Here is a 9,597-nt window from a genome sequence, read left to right as displayed (position 1 = left end):
GCAGGCTTGCTCAGCCAATCAGGGATTAAGGGCGGGCCATCCACCAAACATGGGCTCCGGAATGGCTCCCTACAACTTTTCAAGAGGAAGTCGATTCTTTGGCAATAGCAATGCTTCAGTGCATATAACTGGATCCTTATAGACTTTATTCTTGTAGAAGTGGGAGAGTTGATTTGGATGCGAGTGTACAGGCCTTTCTGTGGGCGCATGCCATGAGAGTGTCAGAACCCGGTGGGCACATGCCACAGGAGTGTCACAACCCGCCCACTGAACTTTCTCAAACTGAGTGCAGATTGGCTTTTCTAATTCTTCTCCTCTCCCTTTTAATTGTGGATCATTTCTTAAAGAGTTTTATTCCAATTCCTCACAGCTGATGCCGCTTTCTTGATTAAACCGCTGTGACGCTCTTGGGGGAAGTGTAGCAGAAGCCATGTGATATGAACCTTTTAAGCTTATTGCTATGCTTGCAGACAGACGGCTGCCGTTCTGGTGGCTCTGATTGAAAAAACAAATGAAATGTTTTTAGGAAACTGTAATCACATTAGTCTTGACATTTTGCCGCTTCCCCCTGGGTAACTAATAAATTCCATTTTTAAAAGAAACTTCTAATTAGATATTATTGTCTTTCTTTCTTTTGGTCAGGAAGAAATTATTTGTAAAAATCCCAGGCCCTGGATAGAGTTTCACCTATTTATAGTTAGGTTTCTACTAGGCAAGCAAATATAAAGTATATTTATATTCATACTTCAAAATGATTAGGTATATTTTCTTACTGTGAGACAAAAATAATACAAAGAATTTTTAACTATAAGCATTTAGATCTTCTTAGAAAACAGAATTAAGATATGCAGTTCAGAATGGATCTCTTATTGTTGATAATCATAAAATTGCTAAATTCACTGAGCACGAATAAAATGTCAACAAAAGAGATGGAGTACACATTTCTTAGACTTTTATGCACAGTGAGATGTATACTTCACATTGCAAAGTCTTCAGGAAATCCTGGAGCCTGATTACTATATTTTAAATTAAAACACCTTCACACACTTGTTCTGTGATCTCAGGCAAACTCAAACTCCATAAGTCTTTGTTTCCTCAATCTACAAAAGTAGCATAGCAGTAATGCCCCACTAAGTTGGATGTTCCCACTACTTGCCCTGATCAACTCATTATTCATAGAGAGAAGGCTTACTGGTATGTGGCCTAGAAGACAGGCAATTTCTGTTCATCAGGGTCTTAAGTAGCTTTGGATTGATAACACTATGCTGAATGCAAACTGGTTAGAATTAAAATACTAGCATCATTTCCCTTGGGCAGGAAAAAATATCACTGGGAGCACTGCTAAGTCAATAGATGTTTGATGTGGTGCATATAAATAGTATCTGTGTTTAAAGAAAGCATTTAAATGGAGGAGGGGTCACCAGTAACAAGCTAAGACTGGCTGGCCAGTATTTCCTGGAGAATTGATGTTGCCAATTGCTTTGTATTCAAAGATTATTGTAACTGCAACTATTTGTATCTCATTACCTGAGCAAGGAGAGCACATATAGTCAACTCAAGAAGAAATACTAATTTTCTCTGGTAGGAAAAGTCTCAGGATATTATGGATGACCCTGACTGGCATTAATTATTTGGGCATTGTAACATCAATATTCAATTTACCAACATTAGGACCCTTCTCAGGAATGAAATAGCCATGATTTATCACTCTGCATTCAAAAAGGTTGAATGGCACTATAACGTATACATAATTCATTTTAATTAAATGCATATTCTCGAATAGCTTCTTAATGGCTATCCAATGCCTCATTAATCTTGAGTGTAACAGCCTGAGATCCTTTGAGAGGTCATGTGATAATTCAAAATTCACAAAGATAACATGTAATGCCCAAGTCCGGTGTATGTTAGGTGATCCTCACGAAGCAAGTAAATGTCAAATTTAATATTTATTTATGGTACAATTACTTCAAACAACTATTAAAGAGATCAAAGGTGTTTGATAAGAGCCATTCTGATCATCACCAGTTTTAAGTTCCCTCTCCAAAGGACACTAAAATGCATGTTCTGCCAATTTGCTTTCAATTAGGTTTTATAGCAGATTGTGATGTGCTGGGTTAAACAAACAAACAAACAAACAAACAAACAATGACCGGTTCATTTGTATAAGGTACTCCTGTACACCTTGAATATGGATTTATTATCTGCACTAGAAAATTCTGTCTTGTTTATTCAACAACATCAAAGTCTAGAATTTCTCCTCACAGATAGGCATTTGATAAAAGTCCAGAAATGAACGGTTGGTCTTTAAATAAGCTAGAATACGTTGGGCGGTATTAATGTCTCAAGAATGAATTTTCCTAGTATTAAGTTCTGAATTTTTTTCTTCAAATTTTAAATGATTTAATTAAGAACAACAAAGCAAAACAGCAAACAACAAGCAAACGATCACCACCAATGTGGACCCAGCCCAGCCACTTAAGTTCTTGTTAATTCAAGATATAGTCAAGTTGATAATCCAGGATAGCCATCACAGATGACTTTTCAATATGTTCAGAAAGGTTATTAATATGGAAAAATATCTGGATCACATATCAGAATGTCAACTAATTAATAGGCCCATGATTTTACCTACTTTAATTGTAGTAAAAGCACATGTTAAGCTAATTTTTAAAAAATATTTTATTAGGTATTTTCCTCATTTACATTTCCAATACTATCCCAAAAGTCCCCCATACCCTCCACCCCTCACTCCCCTACCCACCCACTCCCACTTTTTGGCCCTGGCATTCCCCTGTACTGGGGCATATAAAGTTTGCAAGTCCAATGGTCCTCTCTTTCCAGTGATGGCCAACTAGGCCATCTTTTGATACATATGCAGCTAGAGTCAAGAGCTCCAGGGTACTGGTTAGTTCATAATGTAGTGCCACCTATAGGGTTGCAGTCCCTTTAGCTCCTTGGGAACTTTCTCTAGCTGCTCCATTGGGGGCCCTGTGATCCATCCAATAGCTGACTATGAGCATCCACTTGTGTGTTTGCTAGGCCCCGGCATAGTCTCACAAGAGAGAACTATAACTGGGTCCTTTCAGCAAAATCGTGCTAGTGTGTGCAATGGTGTCAGCTTTTGGAAGCTGATTATGGGATGGATCTCCAGATATGGCTGTCTCTAGATGGTCCATTCTTTTGTCACAGCTCCAAACTTTGTCTCTGTAACTCCTTCCATGGGTGTTTTGTTCCCAATTCTAAGAAGGGGCAAAGTGTGCACACTTTGGTCTTTGTTCTTCTTGAGTTTCATGCGTTTAGCAAATTGTATCTTATATCTTGGGTATCCTAAGTTTCTGGGGTAATCCACTCCATTTATAGGTGAGTACATATTGTGTGAGTTCCTTTGTGATTGGGTTACCTCACTCAGGATGATGCCCTCCAGGTCCAACCATTTGCCTAGGAATTTCATAAATTCATTCTTTTTAATAGCTGAGTAGTACTCTATTGTGTAAATGTACCACATTTTCTGTATCCATTCCTCTGTTGAGGGACATCTGGGTTCTTTCCAGCTTCTGGCTATTATAAATAAGGCTGCTATGAACATAGTGGAGCATGTGTCCTTCTTACCGGTTGGGACATCTTCTGGATATATGCCCAGGAGAGGTATTTCGGGATCCTCTGGTAGTACTATGTCCAATTTTCTGAGGAAACGCCAGACTGATTTCCAGAGTGGTTGTACAAGCTTGCAATCCCACCAACAATGGAGAAGTTTTCCTCTTTCTCCACATCCTCGCCAGCATCTGTTGTCACCTGAATTTTTGATCTTAGCCATTCTGACTGTTGTGAGGTGGAATCTAAGGGTTGTTTTGATTTGCATTTCCCTGATGATTAAGGATGCTGAACATTTTTTCAGGTGTTTCTCTGCCATTCGGTATTCCTCAGGTGAGAATTCTTTGTTTAGCTCTGAGCCCCATTTTTTAATGGGGTTATTTGATTTTCTGCAGTCCACCTTCTTGAGTTCTTTATAAGGAACAATTATATAATTTAGAGTTAAGCCTTACAACAACTTCCCTAACGCTATGCCAACTGATTGTGAAATATTAAGCAGAGAACTGTGATAAGTAACCTGTAACAAATCTACTACCATTACTAGTGATGAATACAGAAATATGTCATACTACAATCAAACAAAGAAAAAAAGGTTTCTCATCTGTGTAAGCTATGTAGATTCTCTCTCTCTCTCTCCCTCTCTCTCTCTCTCTCTCTCTCTCCCTCTCTCTCTCTCAACAGTTTCTCTGTTTCCTGGCTGTCCTAGTACTCACCTTGTAGACCAGGCTGGCATAGAACTCAGAGATCTGCCTGCCTCTGCCTCCTAAGTGCAGCGGGTGGGGGTGGGTGGTTGTGGATTCTCAGTAGTAGAATAATTAGTGATTACTTATGCAGTAAATGATTATGTTTATGTTTCATTTGTTTTGATATAAGATATATAAGATTTCAATGTACTGTCTCTCAGTAGTTTGTCACTAAATAATATGCTTCTTGACATAAGATGCACTGTTGAAGAAGGCAGATAAGTCCCTGAAGTTTCCTTGGTATATCAATCAGTTTGAGAGAAGGAATGAGAGAGTAAAGTAGTGTGTAGGTACAGGCATGCTTCCAGCAAGAAGAGCAGGTGGAGGCTTTGGATACTACCACAGGCAAATTCCTTTGCTTTTCTTGGAGTTAAACAACATTCACATGACTGTCAAGTAACATGAGTCATTTTACTTCCTCAAATGCTTTAATTTCATTAATTGGGCAACATTTGCGGAAGTTTAGAGTTTAGTGGTTGGACAGAAAGCATAGAACCCATTTTATAGATAATAAGATTGTGACATTCATATAAACAGTTTGTTCAAAATCTGGTAAATAATAAAGTGCACAGATAGCATAAAACTCTGAAGCCTTAAAACGATAGTAGCTGGCTGGGCCAGGCATGGGTAGTGCATGCTCTTAATCCCAGGATTTGGGAGACAGAAGCAGGTAGATCTTTGAGTCCCAGTCAGCCTGATCTTTAGAGAGAGTTCCAGCACAGTCAGCAGTACACAGAGAAACCCAGAATTGAAAATATAAAAAAAAGGAAGAAAGAAAAATATTATCTGGTTTAGGGATACAAAATAAACAAACAAACCAGAAAACCCTGTGATAAGAAAACAAACCATAACACACTGCGATAAGTAGGTATCAAAACAGGCAGGAAGTAGGTATAGCTATGTCTTTGATAGCAAAGGTATATCTTTACCAAATTCCACCATGAGCTTTTGTTGAAAATAGAGGACCCAGATCATTTTGCAAACTTGTAAACCCAGCGCTCAGAAGGAGTTATTGGCCTATGGGTTATAAAGCATACAAGGTCACATAGTGAGATCCTTGCTCTAACAACCATAAATTAATAAATTGGGAGAAAAAGAAACAAAGGGAGAAGGAAGAAGAGAAAAGAGAAACAAAAAGAAGAAAAGGAAGAAAAAACAGAGCCAGCTCCCAGCTCCCAGCTCCCAGCTCCCAGCTCCCAGCTCCCAGCTCCCAGCTCCCAGCTCCCAGCTCCCAGCTCCCAGCTCCCAGCTCCCACCTCCCAGCTCCCACCTCCCACCTCCCACCTCCCACCTCCCACCTCCCACCTCCCACCTCCCACCTCCCACCTCCCACCTCCCAGCTCCAGTTCCCAGTTCCAGCTCAAGCATCCTGACTGTCTTCATCCTGCCATGATGATCAGGCAGACTACCTTCAGGAACTGTTAAGTAGTTTCTCTTGTAAGAGTTGCCTTGGTCATGTTTGGTCCTGGTGTCTCTTTGCAGCAATAGAACAGTAACTAAGGCATCTCTTAATAATATGCTATCCCTATTTTTATAGGCTAAAAGACAGAAATAGAAAAAAAAACAGATTAAAGTAATGGATCTGTCAATTCTGAACAAATAGCTGAAAATTTATTTATTTGTTTTGAGATAGTCTAGTTTCAAAGACCAAATTCATGCTACCATACTACTCAAGTTCGAAATGACTAAGTTTCCCTGTCCCAGCTCTCTCTCTTCCTCATACCAATGTGTTAAAAATATAATTATATTGGGGTAGTGCTATGTATCATAGCAGTTATACATAGAGGGGCTTGTACTTAGAAACTGGCCTATCTGGGTTCCAATCCCAATGCTGGAACTCATCAGCTGTGCTGATTGAGCAAGTTATTGTATTTCTCTATGATACTTTTACTTTTTTGTTGAATAGGCATACAGTATGTAAAGATTTACTAAAAGAAGTAAGTGAAAGGAAAGCCATTAAACTGTTAACAAAATAGAGATCCAGGAAAGAGCCATTTGATGTAGAAGTAATTATTATTTTTAACTGCAGCAATTAACTGTTTTAATCTCAGAGTTTTAACAATATGAAAAGTAGACTCCATAGGAAAAGTTACAAATATCTTTTGTAGCAACTTGATTGGTTACTGTTTGCTTGTTGCCTTATTTCTGTAATTCTCTTTTAAAACATTTATATAGAAAATGGTTAATAAAATTTGTCATATTACCAAGTCTTCATGACAGGGATGACCCCTCCACGATCATAAGGATATGGAAAGAATATATATTATTGGGGTTAAAATAACACATTGAACTTATAAATGATATTCAAAAAGATATTATCAATGAACTTGGATGACTTTTAAAGGTGATTCAAGAGTTGTGAGGCTCTATGAGTCTAAATGAAATGCTGGTTAAATGTCTTAAAACTTGTAAGAAAAAAGAAACATTAATGATTTGTATCATGGAGCTATAGGTTATAAACAATAAAATAAGCAAACCTTAAGTATTTAGCTTACGGACTATTGAAGTGGATGTCCACAATTCTCCTCTGTTCTAAATATAGCACCTTCCTTGAACATGGAGGCTCCAAACACTTTAGTTCTTCTCATGTCATACTCACCCATTCCCACCTTGGCCAGAACTTTTTGATTTCTTTCTGGGACTTCATTCTAAGTAATCTTCATGGACTTCTCAATCAACTTGACAGCTTTTTAAATATCTATCTTGTGATCTAATCAGTGGTGTTTTATGTATAATTATATATTGTCAGTATTGACTTATTACCGAATAGTTTTCAACTAACTGGTTTTGATATCATAGTTAACATTTGTAAATATGAAATTTTGAAACTGGTTTCTGAGAGCAGTTGGGGGAAGGGAAACTTATCCAGAGCACATTAGATGAAAATAATCAATTTTCAATAAAAATTAAAATAAAGGAATTGTGGGCACAGGTTTTCATTCTCCTTATACAGATCCCTACATGAAATGTGTGAGGCATAAAATAAGTAATAACTTACCATCATAAGAGTTTTCAGCCTCTAAAGTTGTGAAGTTCTGTGTTCTTAAGAGAAAGGATATGAGCTTCAGACTTAGAACTTCTTATATTTCATCATTGTGTGTGTGTGTGTGTGTGTGTGTGTGTGTGTGTGTGTGTGTGTGTGCTTTTCATAACAGTGCTTCTTCAAGGAATTCCCTTTAGTCTATACTGACATTGAAAATTCTTAGCATTTACTTTCCATTCCTTTGTGTGTGAGGAATCTTTGACAGTAACCTGTGTTTTCATTCATATATTGATTCTCTTTCTCTCTCCTCCCCTCTCTTTCTCCCCTCTCTCATTCTCATCGTAACGGTTACTTTTAGAAATCATGAACTCTGCCATTGCTTGTTACACAATTCTTTCTCAACTTTTGCTGGCCTTTCATCACTTCTAATTTCTCTAGTTTTTATTTTTTGCACTGTCAAATCAAAGTTCTTCAAATAATTTTAGAATTCCAATTTAGCAGTCTTACTTTTTGTTTTGTCATAAATCTAGCAATTTTATTTCTGTTGTATTGTTTCTATAGTTGCCCGTACTCAATAATTGTTTGCTTTGCTCGGTTAAGTCCAAATTTTATGATACATGCAGACTTTTGCTTTTGAGACTTTAACTCAAATAAGAAGGTCTTATTATTCTTTAAAATATGACTTTCTATTTGGCAGGTACCACTATCCAATTTGTAAATAATCTGCAAGATATGCAAATAAAAGCATATCTATATTTAGTCTTCTTGACACATTTATGTAAAATAGCTATGTTTCAGCCACAGAAGTTAACCTAGGGTTATAGAAATACCTTAACAATGCAACTTATATCTCCTGTGGGAGACCATCAGGGGTTCCTCATAGGCCACGAAAGTTGTTCAACTTGACTAGTCAATGATGCTGCTTTTCTTCACTGGGTCAGTCATAGGCCTTAAGGGTTCTGGAGTCATCAGACTCCAGAAAAACTATGTGAGCATGCACAGTGAGTAGCTAACAGGAAAGGGAAGCATTAGTCCTTGTCAGAGGAAAGAAGAGGAACAAAGGACATGACAATAGCTGTTTAGCAAACTGTTTAGAAATTCTAAACACATTGCTCCTTCTGTGGTGCTTGCCATCCATAAAGAGGTGGGGGGTGGGGGATGACAGAGTCTAATAATGAACAGTCCTTTTCTACCTCGTTTTGTTTAAATTTTATTGTATAATGAAGAGTCTCTCATCTTAAAAATACACAGGATGTCTATGACCATTTAACTCAGCCACAGTGCTACTCATTGGGTAACGATCTTTTATATGGGTAACAATATTAAATGCTTTTCACTCACATCAGTCTGTGCTTAGTCACTCTCAAAGATGGATGTGGACATATGTATCTCAGGATAGGGGAGAATTGCTTATATGTTTACATGAACTTTATTATTAATGAGAGTTTTAGATTTTCATAAATATTATGATGTACTATGTGGATTTTTTCCCTATAACCTAAAACACAACTAGATGTTTATGTGTGCCTCTAAGGTGTGTTGCTGTGTGTGTGTGTGTGTGTGTGTGTGTAAGAGAGAGAGAGAGAGAGAGAGAGAGAGAGAGAGAGAGAGAGAATACCTGCATCTATTTGTATTTGTATGTCCTTGGATATGTGTGCAGACAAGTTTGAAGACTGGATGTTGACTTTGGTTATCTCCCCTCTCATTTCTCCACCATGATTTTTTGAGACAGTATCTCTTTCTTTTTTCCAATTTTTAATTAGATATTTTGTTCATTTACATTTCAAATGCTATCCTGAAAGTCCCCTATATATAACCCCCCACTCCCCTACACACCCACTCCCACTTCTTGGCCCTGGTGTTCCCCTGTACTGGGGTATATAAAGTTTGCAAGTCCAAGGGGCCTCTCTTCCCAATGATAGCCAACTAGGCCATCTTCTGATACACATGCAGCTAGAGACACGAGCTCTGGGGGTACTGGTTAGTTCATATTGTTGTTCCACCTATAGGGTTGCAGACCCCTTTAGCTCCTTGAGTACTTTCTCTAGCTCCTCCATTGGGGGCCCTGTGTTCCATCCAATAGATGATTGTGAGCATCCACTTCTGTATTTGCCAGGCACTGGCATCACCTCTCATGAGAGAGCTATATCAGGGTCCTTTCAGCAATATCTTGCTGGCATATACAATAGTGAGACAGTATCTCTAATTGAACTCAGAGCTCACAGAGCAGATAAATTGGAGATCAATGAATTCTTAAGATCTGCCCGGCTCCACTACCCC

At 38.1% G+C, this 9,597-nt stretch overlaps 1 long non-coding RNA gene across 1 annotated transcript; it reads right to left on the bottom strand.

Annotated features, from left to right (window-relative positions):
• Nucleotides 1-327: 327 nt before the first annotated feature.
• Gm31058 lies at nucleotides 328-7,417 on the bottom strand. The gene is made up of 2 exons (XR_380807.1): nucleotides 7,333-7,417; nucleotides 328-495 (listed from the first exon to the last, which is right to left on the bottom strand). It is a non-coding gene; the product is annotated as a predicted gene, 31058 (long non-coding RNA).
• Between the last annotated feature and the right edge of the window lie 2,180 nt (nucleotides 7,418-9,597).

Source organism: Mus musculus, chromosome 10, assembly GCF_000001635.26.
Source record: "Mus musculus strain C57BL/6J chromosome 10, GRCm38.p6 C57BL/6J".
In the NCBI taxonomy this organism is placed as follows: domain Eukaryota; kingdom Metazoa; phylum Chordata; class Mammalia; order Rodentia; family Muridae; genus Mus; species Mus musculus.
The sequence above is the reverse complement of the archived record's forward strand: the minus strand, read 5'-3'. Positions and strand labels throughout refer to the sequence as shown.